General features: G+C 37.8%; 1 protein-coding gene and 1 pseudogene across 3 annotated transcripts in view; one reads left to right on the top strand and one right to left on the bottom strand.

Annotated features, from left to right (window-relative positions):
- The window catches only part of samd12 (sterile alpha motif domain containing 12), a 136,008-nt gene that overhangs the window by 53,963 nt on the left and 57,774 nt on the right, over nucleotides 1-24,271 (bottom strand). The gene's annotated exons all lie outside the window — the stretch shown is intronic.
- On the top strand, nucleotides 412-550 carry LOC148371002 (U2 spliceosomal RNA; annotated as a pseudogene).

A 24,271-nucleotide genomic window follows, 5' to 3' on the forward strand; every position in this document is an offset into this window, starting at 1 on the left:
CCTTAAAAACCCCCCCACCCTTAATCACAAGGAGTCTCAAAGGGCTTCACAGACCACAGAATGTCAACGCCTAATGTGTAGCTTTGTTTTTCAGTACTATGCTTTATCATTCAGCCTGCTTTGTAACATTATAGAGCATATTGTTTTATTAAACGTTTATTTTTCAGTTTCAAAACAATACAGGTTAATTCTAGAAGCTTTAAATATACTTAAACATACATTCCATACAAAATATAGCACTGAAGCAACTTACGAACAAATACAACTTACCAACGATCGTCCGGAACCGTTCGTAAGTAGGGCAGCGTCTGTATTCACTTTACATGTATATTTATTCATAAATGTATTCAATCCTTTGCAGGTATTTTAAACAAGAGCGGTTGTGGAACTGAGTACTGTAAAGCTAGGACCTTATCTTTGCCTTTGCCTTTATGATGTCACAAAGCTATGATCTTTGATTTTTGCAACTCGGAGATGGCATAGGAGCTTGCTCTGTCCACTCCACGCAACGGCCCGGTATTGCAGTACCTCCGGGAACGGTGCATTCGCAATGATCGCAGCAAGGCTTTAGGGCTAGGACCTTAGCTTGGCCTTTTGGCTGAGAGTAAGTGTCCCGGCTCCTAGGCTTTGTAGCGTATTATGAACTGACCGATAACGGATAATGGATAATGATTTATGAACAAGCTAAATAACCCTTAAAACCCCCCCCCCCCCTAACTTAAATATGCATTAATTTCAATCCAAACTATAGGCCAAATTCACTTTGTGATCCCTACCTCGGAATTGACTAATGTCGTATTCTGGTGGGGGGATGGTACTACTTTCATTGTAAAAAATAAGTTTTTTACTTAATGGATTTTGCCTATCACGGTTTCTTTCTGCATCCTAACTTTCAAAATAAACGCAATTTGCTGTACATCGCAAATCTAGACAGCAGGCAACAACAATATTTAAGTATTTGTTTCGCTACTAGTCGTGACACATGACAAAAAGCATTTAGGTGCATGAATAATATTTATCACACAAATCAGCTTCTTTAGGCTTATACTTACAAAAGCAATTCTTCCATTTTGCACCTACTTCTCTTGTCATCTTTGTAGCCTGAGGTTTTGGTGCACAAGGATAGCATGTCAGTGCGGTTGTCAGTAAAAAGAAAGTGTCTACAGAATATTTCAGGAAGAAATGACGCAAAACTTCTGCGGTGGCACTCATTTACTACCCCGGCACGTCAACGCTACGGTAGAGCGCACACTCAGGTCGTATGACACCCCATCCACCCACAAGCTATTTATAAACGACATATTAGTCTTCATTATGCACACTTCACATCATCAGATAAGATTGGAGCTCTCCTTCTCGTGTATAATTACCCCCCTGAGGGGCAGAAAAAGCATTTGTTAGTGTTTTATTTTATTGGCCAATTACAGAGAGGAGTCGGGAGGAAGTTCACCTTTTCAGTGCCTTTGACTTTGATGAGCGTCGAGCAGATTGCCATTTAACCCGCTCCCTTCGCTATTCCGCAGGCTTTTATGAGTTTATTTACGCTTAGTTGTCACTTTCACTCTTTTGCTTGTTGCGGTTAAATTACGAGAAGCAAACTTGTATATTTTATATACTGGATTCATTTACAAGATGCTAAATTCTTATCTAGAAACTCACAAACTATTGTGTGTACCTCGAACAAATAAAAAAATAAATAACCACATTTATTTAGTAATATATATATATATATATATATATATATATATATATATATACATACATATATATATATATATACATACATATATATATATATATATATATATATATATATATATATATATATATATATATATATATACATACATACATATATATATATATATATATACATATATATATATACATACATACATATATATATACATACATATATATATATATATACTGGACTGTCTCAGAAAATTAGAATATTGTGATAAAGTTCTTTATTTTCTGTAATGCAATTAAAAAAACAAAAATGTCATACATTCTGGATTCATTACACATCAACTGAACTATTTCAAGCCTTTTATTATTTGAATATTGCTGATTTTGGCTTACAGCTGAAAAAAACTCAAAAATCCTATCTCAAAATATTAGAATACTTCCTCAGACCAAGTAAAAAAATAATTTTATAACAGCAAAACTAAATCAAACATTTGAAAATGTCCATTGATGCACTCAGTACTTGGTTGGGAATCCTTTTGCACGGATTACTGCATCAATCCGGCGTGGCATGGAGGCAATCAGCCTGTGGCATTGCTGAGGTGTTATTGATGCCCAGGATGCTTCGATAGCGGCCTTGGCTCATTTGCATTTGTAGGTCTGGTGTCTTTCATCTTCTTCTTTACTATACCCCACAAATTCTCAATGGGGTTCAGGTCAGGGGAATTAGCAGGCCAATCAAGGACAGTGATGCCATGGTCAGTGCACCAGTTACTGGTGGTTTTGGCACTGTGGGCAGGTGCCAGATCATGCTGGAAAATGAAATCCTCATCTCCATAGAGCTTTTCAGCAGATGGAAGCATGTAGTGCTCTAAAATCTCTTGGTACACAGTTGCATTTACTCTGGACTTGATGAAACACAGTGGACCAACACCAGCAGCTGACATGGCTCCCCAAACCATTGCTGACTGTGGGAACTTCACACTGGATTTCAAGCAACTTGGATTTTGCTCCTCTCCAGCCTTTCTCCAGACTCTGGCGCCTTGACTTCCAAATGAAATGCAAAACTTGCTTTCGTCTGAAAAGAGGACTTTGGACCACTCTGCAACTGTCCAGTGCTTCTTCTCCATAGCCCAAGTCAGACGCTTCTTCCGTTGTCTTGAGTTCAGAAGTGGCTTGACCATGGGAATACGGCTATTGTAGCCCATTTCCCGGACACGTCTGTGAACTGTGGCTTTTGATAGCTGGACTCCAGCTTCAGCCCACTGTCTTTGAAGCTCTCCCAAATTCTGGAAGCGGCTCTTCTTCACAATTTTGTTAAGGCTGCGGTCATCTCTCTTGGTTGTGCAGCGTTTCCGGCCACATTTTTCCCTTCCAACAGACTTTTTGTGGATATGCTTTGAAACTGCACTCTGTGAACAGCCTGCTCTTTGAGAAATTTATTTTTGTGTCTTACCCTCCTGATGAAAGGGTATCAATGATGGTCCTCTGGACAGCAGACGGATCAGCAGTCTTCCCCATACTTGTGATTTAGTTTACTGAACCAAGCTGAGTGTTTTTAAGGCTCAGGAAACCCTCGCAAGGTGTTTCGAGTTAATTAGATGATTCAGGTGATTAGTTGAATAGCCTACTTGTATACTTTTTCATGATATTCTAATATTTTGAGATAGGATTTTTGAGTTTTCTTAAGCTGTAAGCCAAATTCAGCAATATTCAAATAATAAAAGGCTTGAAATAGTTCAGTTGATGTGTAATGAATCCAGAATGTATGACATTTTTGTTTTTTTAATTGCATTACAGAAAATAAAGAACTTTATCACAATATTCTAATTTTCTGAGACAGTCCAGTATATATATATACATATATATATATATATATATATATATATATATATATATATATATATATATATATATATATATATATATATATATATATATATATATATATATATATATATATATAAAACATTTAAATATGAATGTATATTTTGTATACTACCATTGTTGTCTTTAATTAAAAAAAACAATAAGAAAAATAACACTTGAATCAATTTAAAATGCAAAATAAATAATAATACATTTATTAAACCAATCTTTCATTAGAAAAAACATATTAAAATCATAAAATTTCAAAATAATACTTAATAAGAACATAATTTTGTCTAATCTACTAAAAACGGATGTAGTTTCGCCAACTTTTATTTTCATAATTTATTGTTTTCCCCCACTTGGAAAGATAGATGGCTCTGTATTTAACCCCTTACCCTTCCTGTATAATTTGGCTAAAATCCTAATCCAAGACGTACTCAAAGTTACTGAAACGTTTGGGGAATATGAACGATTTTAGTTATGGAACACTCAAGTTTTGTCCCCACCTGGAATAATCACTGCAAGTGCTACTAACATTGAGCAATCTAAGTTGGAAGACACATAAATAGCAGGTTTTTATTCTTGCCGGAATTTTTCTTTGCAATCACATACCTGCAGATAGGTGTAGCATGGGCATTTTAGCTGGAAAAACGCTAGGACCAATGTATGAAGCCTTACCTGATTTTATATTGTGGTATTTTTTTCCTTTTCCCCCCTAGTAGGCCAAGTCATTGGCTTTCAGTTTAAAACCTTGATCATACAGACTGTATTGTTTTTTTCTCCTACTTGGAATAAAAAGCAAACAATTAGCACAATATTTCTTCCAATATTGTAAGCATTTATTTATTTATTTTTCAATTTACACTACACTACTTTGCGCTTCGATTATCACTGCTTCACTGCTTATGAAATGGGTGTTTTTTTTTTTTAATTTAATTTTCTGGGGGCAGCACGGCGGCGCAGTGGTTAGCGCGTGTGCGGCACAGTTCTGAGGTCATGAGATCGAACCTTCCTGTGTGGAGTTTGCATGTTCTCCCCGTGCTTGCGTGGGTTTCCTCCCATATTCCAAAAACATGTATGTCAGGTTGATTGGCCGATCCAAATTGTCCTTAGGTGTGAATGAGGGAGTGAGTTGTCTGTCTCTGTGTGCCCTGCGACTGGCCGGCAACCAGTTAAGGGTGTCCCCTGCTCACTGCCTGAAGATAGCTGGAATGGGCTCCAGCACCCCTGCGACCCTACTGAGGATAAGCGGTGCAGATAATGAATGAATGAATGAATTGTCTGGTTGAGGGGGGCTTTTTGTGTTGAGTGGGAATGACTGTCTGTGTGCTCGATAGTGATAGGCTGGTGTGTGCTGTCAGGCAAATAGCGGGGCAGGTGCACAAGTTGCCACCATAAAAATGAGGCGGCGTAGGGAGAGAAGCTAATTGTGGTACTGCAGGTCTGGCCTACTACTGTGGCCTAATTACAAAACAACCCTCACAAGCTACCCCTGCTGAATCTGGCTTGTCTCCAACGCCAGATCCATTACCAGTGAAACGGATGACCTGGAGCTACAACTTGTGGAAAACTGCTACATTTGAAATGGTTGTATTTCAATCATCGCGGAGACCTTGCTGAAGTCAAGGATACTCGATGCTAGGGTACAGCTAGCCAGCCGTTCTCTAAATCGCTTTATTACTCTGAAAGAAGATGCCCTCTCATTTTGTTGTACTTTTGTATAATGACAACAAAGACCATTCACTCAACTACAATTCTGTGTTATGTTTTTTATTTGTTGATCTACATCTAATATTTTGTTACAATCGTAAACTCTCTTTTATGAAGCTCCAACGCTCTTTCCAGGGTTTTCACTTTTTCCAGAGGGTTCTTGTCCCATTAACCACAATAAGGATTACTTCATTTACTTTTTTTCTCTTGTTGCACAGTTTGATGGCTTTTAATTTAAACCTTCAACATACATACATCGTATATTTTTCTCCTACTTAGCATAATGAGTGGGGAAAAATATTGAACACAATACTACTAAAATTGAAAGTTGACTTTTACAAGGCGAATTATAAATTACTTTATATAGCCGTATAAAAGCCTCTGACCGGTTTTCTTTTGTATGTCAATGCATTTCAGGTAAGACCGGTAATGCAAAGCAAATTCTGCAGAGCCAACTGTGAATTAATTTATCAGAATTCTTGAATGTAACGACGTAGCAAATGATAGACAGCAGCCTTGCAAGCTGCCGTGTTTAACATCACGGCTGCTATTCTGGGCCACTTCAAACCGACCAGCCGAATCACATCTTGTCACCGACTTTATTTTCCCTCTTGTGTGTTGTCATCTATCGGACAATGGAAAATAGCAGCCTGAGTAATTAAGCCATCCGAGGAAAGAACTGATTTTGATTCTCAAAGTCATAATTTGACAGGTTATTAAAAGGTAGGACTTGGACAAAGGTTTATTGCGATTCAAAACTAAAATCCATGGTTTCTGTTTTAATGCTCGTCTAATGACTGGCGTGGGATAGGATATTATCGCCGAGCCAATTTGCACTGCCAAGTCCGCTAATGCCGTTCCCTCGGGAAGCGACGTGTTAGCATTTATGGACAAAAGTGAGCGGGACAGAGGGGGGAAAAATTGGTCAAATTGGCTGATTATAACCAGCAGTTATATTTGGCCAATTCGAGGTATGTTTTTGCAAATATAGTGTCACCATAACCAATGAAAACCAAAAATTGTTACATCGGACTTTAAGGGAAGGTATTAGTAATTTAGCCAGTTGTTTCAGGCTTTAAGGGTCATAATTGGCTGATTATAACCGTCAGATTAATATATTTGTTTTGATGTCGCCATACTTATCGAAAACCAAAAAATGTTCTGTCGGACTGTAAGGAAAAGTATTAGTTATTTGCCTGAGTCTTTTGAATAAATGTTTTACATTTCTGATTATAACCAGCAGACAACTATATTTGGGCAATCCAAGGTCCATTTTTGTCAATATGTTACTGCCATACCACATAAAAATAAAAAAATTACTACACTTTTGGAATAAAGGGTCATAATCGACTGATTATAACCACCAGCAGAGTAATTTCTGGCAATTCAAGGTCTATTTTCGTCAATATGGTGCTGCCATGACAGACAAAAATCTAAAAAAATGTTAAATGAGACTTTAAAATCTTTTACTCATTTGGCCATTTTTTTCTTAGAATAAAGGATTTTAATAGGCGATAAGCCCAGCAGCCGATTATATTCGGCCAAGTAAGGGTTTGCTTTTGTTAATTTAGTATCACCAAAACCAACAAAAACCCAACAAATTGTTACGTGGGACTTTAGGAAAAAGTATCAGTCATTCGGACAAGTATTTTTGGATAAAAGGGTCATAATTGGACAACTATGACTAGGAGGTGATTATATTTGGCTGATTTGAGGTCTGTTTTTGTCTATATGGTGCCGCCATAGCAAACACAAAACAGATTTTTACGTGGGACTTTAAGGAGAAGTATAAATCATTTGGCCAAATCTTTTGGGGATAAATGTTTATAATCGTCAATTATTACAAGCAGCTGACTATGTATTGCCCATTCGAGGTCCGTTTTTGTCAATAAGTGCTGCCCAAACCAACGAAAAACCAAAAAGCATTACCTTGGATTTTAAGATAACAAAGTCTGGCAAAGTCTTACGCATAAGGGGTCATAATTGGCTGATTATAACTGACATCTGATGCTATTTTGCCAATTTGAGGACTGTTTTTTCTATACCGAACAAAAAACAAAAATTGTTACCTTGGCTTTGAGGGAAATGTATTAGTAAATTGTCCAAGTCTTTTTCGCATATAGGGGTCGTGACACCATATTGACAGACCTAGAATCCGCAAAAAATAATCGGCCACCGGTTATAATAGGCTACCGCTTATTATTGGCCGATTATTTTTTGCGGATTCTAGGTCTGTCAATATGGTGTCACGATAAATACAATTTTAAAAATCTATATTGTTCAGTGAGACTTATCAGGTAACATATCAGGAAATAACGGATGTGGAACAACTTGCAGAAGTGAATTTCACTGACCTGTGAGGTCTTATAGCAGCAACACTTTTAGTAAAAATATTAAATGATGACTCTCGAAGCTGAAAAATAAATTCATGGGAGAATGCATGTCATAAGGTGAAAAAACAGACCTTTACGGAGACACATAACAAGGTAACGATTTTTCTAACTCCGCCATATCATAATGATTGGACTTTTCTTAGAGCATAGAGAAGGTCACGCTAACTGAACTCTATGGAGGCTACATAGGAAAAAAAAGTTTTAGAAGGACATATAGAAGGCTATACCATTTACGAAATCCCACATATCAGTCAAAAACCAGTAGAGTATATGGCGGGCTTCAAACTAATCCCTGCCCACACAAAGCATGTTTTACCGTCGAACACAAAAGAAGCGGGCATTGAGCCATGGTTAGCGTCTTTGAAAGGCAATGACAGGCTACATAAAAAGGATATGATGTATTTTATACAGGCGTGTGTATTGATAATTTATGGGAGCGTACTTAGCAAAATCACAGCAGAGCACCTGACCATCCTTTATTATTTTTAACATTGTTCCTCTTAAGGGCAAGCATGATTGATGGGGAACTTTGAATACCTTTGGCTTAAGAGAGTCTACACGTATTGTAAAATAACTAAAAGCATAACTTCTGATATTTCATCACCGTGTCTGATTCAATGGAAGGAATAAATGGTCAAAAAATATTTTTTTAAATTGAAATAAAATTGATACAACTATACAGTACTGTAATCCCTTGCTACTTCACACTTTGCATTTTGCAGTCTGAGTGTAAATATTTATTTAAAACTGTAAAACATATTGCACAAACATTAGGTACTGGATTTTCATGGTTCGAGCCCTTGAAGCATGCCATTGTGGACCCCTTAAGCAAAACTGCAATTTGTGGCCGTGATCCAATATCCCTGGTCGCATATTGCTGCAACCGGAAACGGGCAGAGCGCATATATGACGGGCTCTTTTTTGCATTTATTTCTGCCTTGAATGAACTGCACTTGTACTGCCTGGATCCATTATCCCGATCTATGCTTGGCGACCAGCAGAACACGCTTTTGTTGTGCATGCCGACTCATTTTTTTTGCCATTGTTTCGCCTAAAATGAACTGCAATCGTTTGGCCTGGATCCATTATCCTGAATTGCGTATTGCTGTGAGCAGGGACTGGCAGACATTTTTGTCAGGTGGCCATTCTGACCCACCTAAAATGAAATGCATGGTTGTGACAGCGATACTTTATCCCCTATTGCTGAAAGCAGGGTCCGCCAGAACGCATTTTTGTCTCCAGTTCAGCCTGCTGAAGGGTGTCATTGCAACTCACCTAAACTGAACTGCACTGTTTTGGCCGCATTCCATTTTTGCCGGAGCGGAACCCGAGGGAGAAAATTAGTGACGCCTCTTTATTTTTTGTTCTTTCTGCTTAACATGAATAGCACCCGTGCTACCACGAACCATTAAACCCGGTCGACTATTACTGCGAGTGGGTCCAAGCAAAGCACATGTTTAAAATCTTTGAACCCAGTTTGATTGACTGACTTCTAAAATCTTAGAGTGTAATTGGTCATACGTACCAACACCGCAAATCTTTGGTCACGAAAAATAAATTGTAGTTGATGTTGTATATTGTGGAAAATGCTGTAAAGGGGGGCTGAAAAAAACCATCTCTTTCCACATTGTAAAGTGAAAACGCTATGAGGCGAGGATAGAATAGAATAGAATTTACTTCTGCCATAGCCCGGAGGTCTACCGGATAAGACTTTAAAGACGGTATCACTATTTATATTTCAAAGTCACGTTATGTTCTCTGCTGACATAAACCTCTTTCACAAGCACAGGCATTGCCATGACAACCAACCAAGCGCAATCTCCCTAGACTTCCCATTACATGTAAAGACCGTCATTTTGGAGGCTTTTTTATGGGATGATGACTACTCCAGTGAAGTGCGCTCCGGAGCCTATCGATCCCCGTTTTGTAAGATCATGCGCAAGTGCTCGTAAGCTGAGGGCCTCTTTCTCTCAAGCCGTCTGGGCTCCGGGATGTCCGGCAGTAGTCGGCATCAGACTGCAGGGAACCAGACAACGGTGCCAGGCCACTGATAGGACCTTTTAATGCGATCTCATTTCACGATAACCCAATGATCGTGGCTTCATTACCATGAAACTGTAGCCATCAACTTCTTCTTAAGCCACTCAGAAGATGACTCGAGTACATTACTAAATGTATCCTGCAAAAAGATCCGCTTACAGAAAACCCCCGGGATACGACATTAATCCGGTCTAAGGTGGGATCTCAAAGCGGAATTTTGTATAACGGGGGATAGAAACCAATGATAATGAGTAGCTAATGCATTCCCAAACCCAGGTTCCTCAGTAAAAACATTACGATTAAATATTATATCGTGAGATCTACTTATTTCTTATACACATGTTAAAGATGAAATTAAATTCTAAATAAATATAATAGTAAACGAAAAATGAAATTGGATTTATCTTTGGTGTGACGCCTTGATAATCACAAGCTTTGTTTCCATGGTGATTTTGTTTTTGCTTCTTCTTTTAGCATCACCGCAAGGGATTGTAGGACAGTACAGAAAACAGATGACCAGCATTTTATTTGACGTCGACCAATAGCACACATGCATTTTTGAGACGTAACCCTACATACATAGGAACACTGCAAAACTTGAATTGAGTTTTTTGACACACAAAATAATTTGTAGTTTGTAGTAGAGTATAGTGGCAAAATGTCGTAAAGATGGGCACGCTGTCGTAAAACGTCATAACGCAGGGATCTAGTGTAGTTGTAATCATTAGGCATTATACTTTGGGAAAGACACCTCAAATAGTGTTAGATACTTTAACTTCATTAGCATCAATGTCCTTGCAGGAGTTGCGTCGGAACCAAGGGTGGTTCTATTCATGCATCTACAGCTAAAATGATTTTACACATGCCTCATCCAACCTTGACATAACTCATCTGCCTCGCAGCTCTTTTGTTCCGTAAAAAGAAAAATCAGTGGTGTGTGGCTTGGAGTCTATAATTGGAAGCCCCCCGTGGTTCGAGCTAATATCTCTCCTATTGTACGTCAGGAATGTTTTAACATAGAATTAGAATAGAGATGGGTATCGATACCAATTTCTTGGAATTTTTGCTTTTAATTTGATTATAGTTTTGTTTCAGTATCGCACTGTGGCCCCTGTAACATGATATGGAGCAAACTTATTTATTTAAATTCCTTATCAAAATACAAATTTGATTATGTGTACAGGCCAAATTTGTTAGTAAAATGTTTTGTGTCAAACAACTATTGTACTACTTTCTTATTTGTAATTCAACAATCATAAATATAAATATCAAAACATTTGAATTGTCTTTAACTGCAACAAGTCGAATTTATTCTTTTACAAGTAAATGCGAGTTTAAGTTTAAAGGTTAAAGCTTTCAAGCTGCTTGAGTCGAAGCATACCGAATTATGTTATGGGGGATGTTAATTTGGTTAACTTCTGAGTTAAGACAGGTTTAAAGCAACTTAAAATATTAAAGCTTAAAAAATATGTCAACTCTTCAGTTTAATCAGATTAGAGGCTTTAACTTCAACTTCTGAGTTAGAACTCTGAGGATGCTTTAACACTGGAGTTAAAACCCTTTTTAGGTCAGGTGAAGTTTGAAGGTTGAAGCTTTGAAGGTGCTTCAATTCTTGAATTAAAGCACTTTAATGCTTTAACTCTGAATAGAACGGTGAACACGAAGGAATTCAAACGTATATTCCAACTTTTGAGGAAGGGCAGGTGTGGATTCAGTTTAAGTTGAACCCTCTTTGAATTCTTGAGTTAAGGCGCTGTAAAACTAATTCTGAGATAAAGCTTTGAAGCTTAAGAATTGAAACTTTCATATTGAGGAATTGAGGTTGCTTTATATTTTGAGTTAAAGCAGTGAAGCATAAGTTAAAGTGGAAAGCTTCAAACCAGCTTCAGTGTTCTCGTTTGCCCGCGTCCCTGCGTCCTAGACGCAACTTTTTTGACACAAAATTGTCATTATTACCCGATTACTTTTTTTTTTAAAACAAAGATTTACCAAACTCCAAACTTTTTGTCAGGCAGATCCGCCAGTGTTGCTTTGGTCTCGCGATTCAAGTTTTCGTCTGCACACCGATCTCGAGTTGTGTGGTGAAAAGTCCGTCTCTTTCTAGAGAACCGCCTCTCAACTCATTCGAGAGAGCCCGCTCTCAAACGGCTCACTTGCTTTGATGCATTATATTCCGAATTATTATGTTGTATAAAGAAGTTAAGAAAAAAAGGAAGTATAAAAGAAGAAAATGAAAAAAGACAGGTTTGTGGTTATCCCTTTAATCGGTATATTACCAACAATAATTTGATGCAAAAAAACAAATTAATAATTTGATGATTAAAACTGAATCAATACATAGATTTTTATTATATATTTGTCACCGATTTACAATTTCAACGTCGATAACACTAAATTTTGGGGACCCATAGATCTCTGTTGGGACCCATAGATTTTTGTGCATGCGAGTCCCCGGGACCCATCACTTTTCAGAGGTAAAATGAACACTGCAGCTTGAGTTAAAACACTACGAAGCTTTAACTTTGAGTTAAAAGTTTTGAACTTTAAGGAATGAAACTCTTGAGTCACAGATTAAGGGATACTCTAACTATTGAGTTAAACAGTTTAATAGATAGATAGATAGATAGATAGATAGATAGATAGATAGATAGATAGATAGATAGATAGATACTTTATTCATCCCCTAAGGGAAATTCACATTTCAAGTGAGTTAAGTCTTAGAACTACAAAGCTATTCTAATTCTCGATTTAAAGCACTGTATAGCTTTAACTTAGAGTTGAAATGTTGACGCTTAAGAGTTGAAACTCATGAATTGAAAATTTGAGAGCAGGTATAAAGTGACTTAAGAGGTTAAAGCGTTAACGCTGCTTACATTTTTGAGGTAATTAACTATAGATTTCTTATTCCTAGTTAAAGCTCCTCCGTGTTACATGTCGAAGTGTCCTTGGGTAAGACACTGAACCCCTAATACCCCCAATAAGAAGGTTAGCGCCTTACATGGCTGCACGGCTGCTATTGGGAAATGTGAAGCACACTGTAAAGCGCTTTGGGAAGTCTTGACTTGAAAAGCGCTAGATAAATGCAGATCATTTCATTTTCATTAAAAAGTCAAAGCAGTTTTGAAGTGGTTTAAATTCAGAATGTCAAACACATGTTAACTTTTGAGTTAGAGCAGATTCAAATCTTTAACTGAAAGTCAATGCTTCAATGCTGCTATAACTCTCAGTTGTTTTCCAAATAACGTTTGATGGAACGAACATTTATATATATCTCCCAAATGTATTGGATATACAATCCATGGTTTTATGAACCAATATTTTATGTGTTAATGGTTTTTATGTTTACTTAATAAGCCAACTCCTTATTTTGTATTTGCTGTTGTTGATCTTTTTATGTCTTATAATGTTACTTTTAAAATGAAAACTATGATCAGATAGAATGAAGGACATCTGATCGACCGCTACCAGTCACTATTTTCTATTCGGAACAAAAAAGACGGCACGCTCACAGCATGAATCTGATTTCTGTATTAAGCACCCTGTTAAATTAAAGTTATCTCTTCACGCTATTCCCTGTTAAGGATTTAAGGCAGAATGTCGCTCATTACTTGAAGGTTACGGTGAACTTTGACACCTAAGCTGGGGAGCAGTTTTCCATTTTATGAAAGATATATCGCTCATTTATATCTAAACGGGGACAGGTAAGAAAAAAGCACTTTGTCAAAAGGTATTCGCTTTCACGTCTATTGGGGCGCTGAGCCATAGTTGAAGTCTCGACGGAAAGAATCTTACTGACGGGGAAAGCATGAAAAAGAATTCATTTGACCTTCCCTGGCGGCGGGGATAAGCAAGGGGAGGAAAAGAAGGAAGAGACGGCGGACGGCCTTTCATGGACGCTGCCGTCCTGCAGGGAGAATCGGTCTAATGAGAACTCTCGGACGCTTTTCTGATTCACCGGAAAGCCCAAAGGAAGAACACAAGTCAAACCAAAGTCTTTCGAGAAAAAGCATATACTGTAGTGTATATTTTATAATCCCCCGTGGCGACGAGAACAGTATATTTTCAGTTTGAAAATAACATAAATTGGAATTCCTGCCGTGTTAACGAGGTCCTCATTAAGATTCTGAAGGTTAACTCGTTCAGTGCCACGGACATAAAAAAGATATCTACAAGCTATCCTTCCTTGGTTATCTTTTTTTTGTCCGTTTTGAATAAATAAATAAAAAAATGCAGCAAAACTGTTCATTAAGCTCAGAATGGGGTATCATAGTTTTTAGTACTGTAATTATTTTTGTGTAATAAATGACCACTAGTTAGAATGAGTGGCTTAGATACCTTCTTGGTTGGTCCAGAAAACTGTCTTTCTGCTCCAGGGCACCCCCTTTTGGGTGCAGGAAAAAGCAACAACTGGTTTAAAATTTCTTATTATAGTTTTACACTTCAAGAAAAACTTTGTCATGACCTAAAGTATTAAGTTGTGTTTGGATTGAAAAATTATTATTTTACGAATCGATTCATTTGTGGATTATTTTGTTGATTAATCAGTGAATAGTGGAAACAAATAATATTGTCATTTCAGATTAAAAAAAAAAACAATGTTTACTTCCAGTAAATACAAAAGTTCTATGTCTATTTTATCCCCTGAAATCTAAAGCAAAAGCAATCATTTCCACTGTAAAAACCTTCCAACAGTTGAACATTATGTGTTAATGTATGTGTTAATATTGCCCAACTGAGTTTAAAGAGCCCTAATGCTTAATGTATTTCCACTGAGCCTATCTGCTTTTATCTTACTTTTAGCAGAGCTGTCAGGGGCGGAACACATTAGGTAGGAAGAATTGGGTTTAATTTCCATTTGTCAGTGTAGTGTGACAATGGTGAAAAAGGGAGAAGTCTTCTTCAAGTACAATCCAAACGCCAATCCAAACCCCAAGAAAAATGAAAAAAGATGAGTTTAAGTAAAGTCTAAGAAATCCAAGTACTTACAAACGCATCATGAACGGGCAGACGGAGGCTGCAATGATGACACAAGCCAGGATATGGCGTCAGTGAATAAATAACTTCCAAATTCCGTCCAGCTTATGTAAATCTTTTTGAAATAATATTACATTTATTAATAGTAATCTACAGTTGTGTTCACAGGAAATTGTATTTTAAGTTAAAAAAATACATTTATCCATGATAATATAGCAAAGGGGTTGGGAACCTTTACTACACAAAGAGCAATAAAAGCCAAATATTTGAATTTTGTTGAGAGAGTAACATCATAAATCTTAGGACAAAATTCAACCAAACCACCGTAACCGCTCTTCAGATAAAAGCTAATTCTTCAGCGCATCTTATTTCAGTGTGTGACGTTTGATGATTTGATGACATTTATGAAACAATATTAATGAAGAGCCTATGCCCCATACCAATATAAATAAACCACTGATAATTTGTCTCCCTGCCGCATCTCACTTTTCCCCTATATAGGTTTAAAAAAAATGTGAGAGGAAATTTATACCGTAACAATGTCACAAAATACCGCAAACTCGAAAGAAACCATACTAAGGATTCCTCAGCGACATTCAGCCGAAACGGGGTCTGTTGGTGGGACACCCTGACTGTAAATTCTAGTTATCATGCCCTATACTGTATATACTGGACCACACCCTTTATCAGTAAAGCTTTGGCTTTGCATGTACCAAAACGGGCTTCTTGTGCATTAAATTCTGAATGATACAGAGAGAATTCGCGTGAGCAAAATTGTACTCATGAATAGAGCCATATCTGGCTCGCGAGCCATAGGTTACCGACCCCTGATCTAGAATCCTCTTTTATCATGGACGACAAGAAATTTGAGAACATTCTAATCAGTAAAATATCTTTGAGATCAATCGTTTACAAAAACAAATATTAATATGCTACACGATTCTGAGTTCAAAACAATGCAACCTGCTAGCTGAGAGATTTAGCATTTTTTCCGAGGCATTCAGTGACCCAACATCAGCATTCATCAAAAGTCACGCATGAAAACACCTGATGAAATTCAAATAGTCAGTCCTCTCCGAGCTCTGTTTGGTCGCCATAATAATATTTGTGTTGACACTCCGTCATGTTTACTAACCAATAGGCGCTGCTTGTCACAAACGAGTTCGTAAGCAAGTGGTACGGTTTGTTTTCTCTGATAATGTCTACTTGATAAGAGAGTAGCACAAAAAAACACGATTTTGAAACGGGCCGTATTTTAAGGCCATAAATGTCGTTTAAGATAGTAATTTGTGTTGTTCTTGTCCCATTTTCGATAGAGCTTATCATGTGAGGGTCCAGTCAATCACAGGATTCAATTTATTGCACAATGACAGGAATTTTCGGAGTTATTGTGCCGTCATGGAAAGCACAAAAGGAACGGAAAAAACACTCAATAGAGCATTAACATGACAACTGTAAGGGAAAAAAACATAAGAAAGCCCATATTTTTGTCAGTTAGCAGGTTTTTGGTGTTAGGATCCTTCGATTCAAAATCAAAGCAACTAAAATCATAAAAAGTATAAGCCAAATGTGTATTTACAATAAGAACAACTACACATGGAATTACTGTTTTAAAAAATAATAGAACAGAACAGAACCTAACAGAATAGAATAGAATAGAATAAAATAGAATGGAGTAGAATAGTCTATATTGTCTGTCAGAACCCGAACAGATGGTAGACCCAAACGCCTAATGTTTTCACACCAAGCTTTATTAACGGGAGCGGGGCAGTCATGCGCGGAAACACAAATGCCAGCGATTCGCCGATCGCTGGGCAGAAGAAGCGGGGCAAAGTAGTCAGACGCCGGAAAACAGAAAGCCAGGGGCAGACGAGCAGGATATCGGACAGGACGGGACAGATGGGATCAATACCAGATACAGGATACACGAGCAGGATACCGCACAGGACGGGACAGACGGGGTCGATACCAGATACATGAGCAGGATACCGGACAGAACGGCACAGACAGGATCGATACCGGATACAGAATACACAAGCAGGATACTGGCAAGACAGGATAGGCTGGATCGATACCGGATACAGGATACACGAGCAAGATACAGGTGAGAACATGACAGACAGGATCAATACCGGATACACGAGCAGGATACCAGATACAGGATGCACGAGCAGGATACCGGACAGGGCGGGAAAGAGTCAAAATGCTTGCCTTGCAAGTGCAGAGGTTTGTTGACAGACTGACAAGGAGTGCCTGGAAGCGTGGAGTTTAAATTGGAGGGGCACCAATCAGGCAACGAGCAGCAGCTGGCGCCAAACGAGGTGAGGGCAATGGGTAATCGTTATGTTGTCATTGAGATCAACGTTGCAAAACATTGTATGCAACGAGATTAGACATGGCACTCCAGGGTAAAACATGTATTAAAGACTAGAAAAAAAGAAAGGACTATTAGGATAAATAATTACAATGTAGTGCTTAGAAAAAGTTATAAGAATAATGCAATGAAAAAGAACATTGCATTGTAACAATCGTGCAAAAAGTGCAACAATAGTATAGATTTTTTGTGCAGTTTCATTTAAAAAACAACAAAAGCAGAATAAAAACCCAAAACTTGTCGCAAGAAGATCTTACAGTTGTGTGCGTTCTTGTAATTTTTATGTTCACGCTATATACCATAACTTCTGGATTAATACAAAAATGATACCAGGTATGCAGTTTGGTGAAGATCACTGTATTACTCGCCCTCTAGTGGCCATTTCAAAATCATTAAATCAAAATAAGAATTTAAAGGAATATTGTAATTGTATCTAAAGTAAAAGTTATTCGAAAACATGTCTATTGTACTAAATTGTTTGTTTTATTTACTGTGCAGTCCTTTAAGAATTTTGTTATTAAGGGCTGTACAAACAAAAGCGACTTGACCCTATCAACAAAAACTTCATCATCAACAGTCTGTAGAAAAATTCTATCGGAGATCTCTACTTTCAATGATGACTCAAACACTTAAATATTCAAATCTAAAGCCTCAATTGAGATTTTTATTTTTTATTTTTAGTACCATAAGTGATTTTTCGCTTCCATTAGACATTTAAATATCTGTTTGGTAGTGTCAGGCTGATACCACACTACATTTGAGGTCTGGTGCGTACCACAGGTATTGATGCTGGTATCACCAATTGTGGCCGTTTAAATAAAAACAAAAACATTTTGAAACAAGTATCAAAAATACTTGATTCGATTAAGTATACAAAACCTATATTTATTTTAATACAGCTTTGGCCAAAATTGTACCACATTAGATCCCAGTAACACAGCGAGTAAGACATTATTTTGGCATTTTCCACAATGTACAACATCAACAATTAAAAATGCCAGTCTGCTATTGGTTTGTATGACGGCATCATGAAAATACAGATATGCTATTGGTTGAAATACCTGCCACAATGCCTTTCTCTTCGTTCAATTCAGAATTTCTTGTAAGTGTTAATGCAATACTGTATTTCCTGTACTGTATTTATTCGTTACGGGTACCAAGGCTTGCAGTGATGCTAAAAGGAGAAGCAAAACCATAAACTTGAAGAAATACAAACAAAAAACAAATTGTTACTTTCGCTAACTCGAGGTTTGACATATTTATTCAAGACAAGGAGGCTATCAAACCAACTAAGTCTCCTAATCCTTGCAAGTGAAAGTTTTAAAACCGTTTTGTTTAAAACAGCCATTGCAGGCTCTTCCACCTTTCTGCGTCCACTGACTACTTCACTCGACCAGCCCAAGGCACAGGAAAGGTAAATACAATTTCATTTTTCCTATATAAGTATATTTAATATGTTATTTAATTTCATATGTCATTACTACACATAACAAGTACTAACTATGTCCTTTTTATCTGTATTCTAATGTTTTAATATGAGGTACCAAAGATTTTTAGTAGTTATACAGCAAGTTCGCCTTACTATTCCCACCTCTGAACGGATCCATGTTGTATTCCGTTGATTTACTGCACGTATCAGTTGAAAAAAGTGGTATCAAACACCCATTTAATTGCAAATTACATTCTCAGCACAGTTGTGGCGACCAATCCCATTTAAAAACATAGAAAGAAACCTACGTGCGATTTGTTTCCCATTTGTCTCCGTCAACGTTAATGAGTCTTTGTCCGACTAAATGAAGCATAAACACTCCGTCCAAGCCTACATGCACAGATTAGCGTGCTGCATTCCGAAAAAAAAAAGCACTTTGGTAGGACGCCGTCAGCTGTGTAATTCAAGTAGCTTTCAAGAGTGATGATTTCACAAGCCAGTTAATAGCTTATTTATTAGCATGGGGTTACTGCATGAATTTGAAGGCAGGAAAAAGTTGAAAATCGGATTTCTTTTAACGAGGTGAGAATCGCGACACAGGATTGCTGTTAATCAAGGCTATGTCCGACTTTTTTTCCAAGCTCCTGAGAGAAAGCAAAGGTAATAATTCAGCTGGTGTCCGTTTGTCTCCACACTGTCTGATGTTTGATGTGAATCTATAACCCACACAATTTCTCTATAACGTTTTGTCTCACGTTAAGTTATATTGCTGTTTCTTTCCATAGATATAAACTTGACATGAACTGCATGTCTTATGGTCTACAGGGGGAAACATGAAAGGAAAATCGTGTTTTCCCAGGAGACAAACCTCTATTGCTTTCTGTTATGTATCAATTGTTGTTATTACTTGGCTTTTTGTATTCCTTTGTAGAAACAGGTTTCATTATGATGTCGCTATCTTTTCATTTCCGTAGAGCATGGTGCGCTTGTTTGAAAAGTTATGAAATGATTTGTAAATGGAAGTAAAAGAAAAGCTCTACCCATCTTTTTGATTAAAAATGTGTTCGTAGAATATGACTAGCAGCATTATCTTGAATGAACAAGACTAGAGCCAGCTAACAATGGCAAATAATGGGGGTTATGTTCCATAGAGAACCCATCATACAAAATATGTGAATTAGAAACATTTTTTAATTATTTTTTAAATTTATTATTATTATACAATTCAGTACACTTGTCAGTGCATGGTGTTTTGTCAAGATTATGGACTTTAGAGAAACTTGACATTTCTAGATTTTGCACATATATAACAGAACTGGCTAACAGTTTTACAAACATTTACATATTTACCGCAACAGTATTGTTGCACAGGTAGAGAAAAAGGAGAGTGACTATTTAGCCAATCAAAATGCATGCCAGTGAAGTAGCAAAACCGTAAACAGTAATCTGAGTCAGAGTCACGGTGAGGGTTCACTGTAGAGTGATACCTCGGTATTCAATCAACTCTATCCGAAAAAATCGTACGTCAGTCAAAAAAGATGTTTTGCTACGGTATTCAAAACTGAAAATCGGAACTTGAAAACACCTGAACTATGATGAGCGGCTAGCATAGCCACTCTAGCCCAGTCGGGTAGCAACAATTTGTGATAGACAGTCAGTCCTCCAACATATTTTGAGAATTTGTTGTGATTTTGTGTGATTTATTACCTTTTTGGGAAATAATAATGAGTAGAAATACAAATGTAAAATTGCCAATAATTTAACAAAAGTTTAATTTAAAAAGAAATATGTTGGAGATAGACAAAAAGTCCTCATTCACATAGAAATCCTGTTTCTTTGCTGCTGGTATAATCCCAATTTTCATGCATAGTTTATGAATAACATATACATATTTCTATTTCTCTTAAACACATACCACTAAAAAACATATAAAAATTACATTGAAGTCAAAGTGATTTTTTTTTCCCGTTAGGGAAAGTGCCAGGAACCAGGAACGGAGACGGGAACCCAATTGCGTTAGTTTCTTAGTTATATTTGAAAAGAGACGTAAACTAGCACCCACGATCCAGTGATCGTTGATTGTGGGGAGCAGTTCGCTCGGGACGCGGAAGTGGCACTTCTCTGGCGAGCGATAGCGGTGTCGAAGAGGGTAAAGCAGGTCGGGTTGTCGGAGCGCAGGAGCAGAGACGTGATCAAACGGAAACAGGTCGAAGCTGGGATACGTACGGGAGTCAGGTTCGGAAGGCTTGCCTAAGCGGGAGCTGAAGGTTCGCAACAATCGGACGCTGGTAACAGGGAGCCGGGGGGTTTAATAAGTGGCAAGGAGCCAATCAGCGACCAGGGCTGTTGGCGCCACCGGGGCAGCCGTAGGTGCCCGAATCAGTAACCATGACAGAAAGTTCATTTGCATTTTCGCAAATTGTCATGATTTGATTATGAAGTTCATTGTATGTATATCAAAGAAGCTTGGTATCGGTATTCAGTATCGTTATCTCCCAAAATTGCATTGGTTTTTACTCTTGGCAGTTCCATTTTCTACGATACGATCGTATTTCCCATTAGTGTAAAACCGAAACACACAACTATCCTGAGTTTTTTTGGTCAGTCTAAGGTGATGGTATCCTCACAGTCGATCACGACAAGCCGTGCACTGACATGGGTACAGGGACAAATCTAATTATCTCTGGTCCCAAGGCCCAGTAACCCTTAAAGGTTAATCACTGTCCGTCTAGCCAGCCCTGTCTTGGTACACTGCAGTAATTACCACACCTCATTTTCTCCCTTACCGGTCCTCCATCAGACTGTTGTTGTGGCGGATAATAGATGTAGGTGTTGGTCCTCCCAATCATTGCAATAGAAACATCAGATCATTTTGCTACATCTTGATGTGACTTGCTTTTTTTCTTCGGTTAAAAGCACTACTTTGGTCAAACAGAAATACAGAGACCCCTTTCTACTTCGCGCTTCGGGTATCACTGTTACACTTTTGATTTTGAATATTGTCTTTATTGTCATTGATATCATTATATTGTACATTGTGTCAGAGCAGAAAGCACAGAGCAAATGCTATCACGGTTAGGGAGGGCTTTGTGTGTTGTGTGTGCGTGACTGTGATAGGCTAGTGTATGCTGTTAGTCAAACAGCTGGGGAAGGGGGGGCGCACAAGTCAATACGTCAACCCCCCAAAAACCGCGAAGCAGGACTACAGCTGAGCAAGTATTTTAGCGGCTCATTAAATTGGAAAGAGGTTTATCAATTTATTTGGACTCTGAGGAATGTCAGAATAGTACAAAGAAATAGTGATCACCAGCGGGTGCTCCGTGGATTGTTATCAGCTCCGGGAAGCCACTGAGGTGGCATCAAGACTGCAGGTCAGGCCTACTGCTAAGGCTTAGTTACATAACAACCTTCACAAGGCACCCCTGCCAAGATTTTATTTCACTAACGCCATATCAATTACCCATTAAACGAATGACCTGGAGCTACAACTCGTGCAAAACCACTATATCTGAGAAGGTTGTATTTCTACCATCATGGAAAGCATCAAGGATACCCGATGCCAGCATGCAGCCAGCCAGACGCTCCTTAAATCACTTTTTTTGCACTGAAAACCCCTCCTGTTTCTTTATTTTTTTTTTTGAATGGTGGCAATCAAAACCATTCATTCAACTGAATTTTTGTGTCTTTATTTGTAGACCTATAATCTATTTGTTACAGTCATATACTCTCAGTCGATAAGGACGTCATATTATGGTAATTTTGACCCTTGGGGGCGTTAATAAAAGGCGGCCCGCTAATTCGCAGATTTTGACTTTCTGCGGGGGGTTCTGGTCTCCATTCCCTGCGATAACAGAGGGGTAGTGCAGTCGAGATTTTTTGATATTGAAAACATAAGGTGATTTCTTATTCTGATTCGGTCTGAGATATACTTTTTCATCCCACCTTCTTTTTTGAGCTTCTCACCCATTTCTCTTCTCACCTTCTTTTTAGTCCCGCATCATGCTTCCTCACCTCGTTTCCCTACTGTAGCAGCAATCCCAGGTGTTTTGAACTCTTTTTGCCTCGAGCAACAGCTCAAGGTGTATGTACCCTGGGCATCAAACTACAGCGCTTCCTCTCTTGCGTGCTTCTCATTTCTCAACGAAAAAAAAAATAGGCACACGATCCCGATATTCTGGAAGCGTATCATATTCACTGCGAAAATGTCAAAACTCATGTTTTTCTGACACATTCTATAAGGTGAATTTTAATTATGGTCAGTTTTATTAAATATTTTTTCTGTTTTGGGGGAAATGTTAATTTAAGTTTTTCATTTTTTGACCTTCAAATTTTTTTTCGAAATATATTTGTCTCATTTTTCAAACAATGTATTTTTTTGTTTAGATATTTTCTTTATTTCTCTTTATTAATTTAAAAAAAATAATAATTTTGTCTCCTGTTTTTTCGACTTTTTTTTCAGTTTCTCGGGTTGATTTCAGAGGTAAAAAAAAGTAGTTGAAGTATTTTTTTCTCCTTTTGGTAATACTTTTTCCAGATTTTTAAAATAATTTTTAAAAACAGTTTGGGGACAAGGGTTGGAGTTCTATGAAAAAAGATACAGTAATTTGGAAAAACTGACAAAAATAAATTTATTAATTTATTCATTTTTATAAAAAAAAAAAAAGAAGAAGTTTTTTTCCAGTTTTGGGAAATTCGTTTTTGGGGGTTCTCTGAGGAGGATTTAAAAAAATAAAAATAAAAATCAGGAAGTGCATTTTTGATTTTTCAAGTGAATGAAATGAAATGAAATGATCTGCATTTATATAGCGCTTTTCAAGTCAATGACCTCCCAAAGCGCTTTACAATGTGCTTCACATTCCCCAATAGCGGCCGTGATCTGTGCAGCCATGTAAGGCGCTAACAAGCCGGGATTCGAACTGGGATCCCTTAATCCTAAAACGATCGCTCTACCTCCTGAGCTACTGCCGCGCCAATGAATGTGAATGCAATACACTTGGGGATAAAAAGCTTGGAAAATGACACAAGAACCAATTTCCCCACAAGGCAAGATTATCTTAATCATTGCTCCGCATACTAGGGTTCATAAACCTTTTTCATCGTCAAATTCAAGCCTTTTCTAAGGACTTTCAAAGCCATTTATTATTTTTTCCCATTACCATTCAAAGAGACTTCTAGGCTTTAGCCACTTAGCCCATGTGACAAACAAAATGGTGCACAACACCATCAGAGGGCACATTGGACCCTATGAAGAACTGTTGTCAACTGTGCTCGGATGGAAACTTCAGTGGTATGGTCACATCACAAGATTATCACAGCTGAATAATGTAATTTTCCAGGGCACAGTCCAAGGGGGCAGGAGGGGAGGGCTAATCTTTATCTTCCAAGTTCAGTTGAGCAGCTGGTCGGATACTTTAACTTTAAGTTTCTCATTTATTATGACAGTGTGACGAGCATTATGTCGTTTCATCTAATCATGTTATCTTCTTTAAGCCAGTCAGAGGTGTTGTTTTACGCAAGTAATTCCTCTCAGAGCCGATCTTGGAGGCAGAGCTGAGGGACAGCTCAGGTGGGATGCGCCTCAGATGAAAGGGCTACCCAACTCAATCTCTCACTCAGAGTGTATTTTCTTTCTTTTTAATACAATCTCAAGTTTTAACCTTGAGCTGTCCAGAGGCTGCCCAGAGTCATTGGTGCCCCGCTGATGCATTTGGTTAAAGAATCCGCGAACCGTGAACCATTCCAAGAAGAAATAATACATGAGTATATTGTTAACAAGAATAATTGATTATT

Source organism: Urocampus carinirostris, chromosome 2, assembly GCF_059441175.1.
Source record: "Urocampus carinirostris isolate Australia breed hairy pipefish chromosome 2, RoL_Ucar_1.0, whole genome shotgun sequence".
In the NCBI taxonomy this organism is placed as follows: domain Eukaryota; kingdom Metazoa; phylum Chordata; class Actinopteri; order Syngnathiformes; family Syngnathidae; genus Urocampus; species Urocampus carinirostris.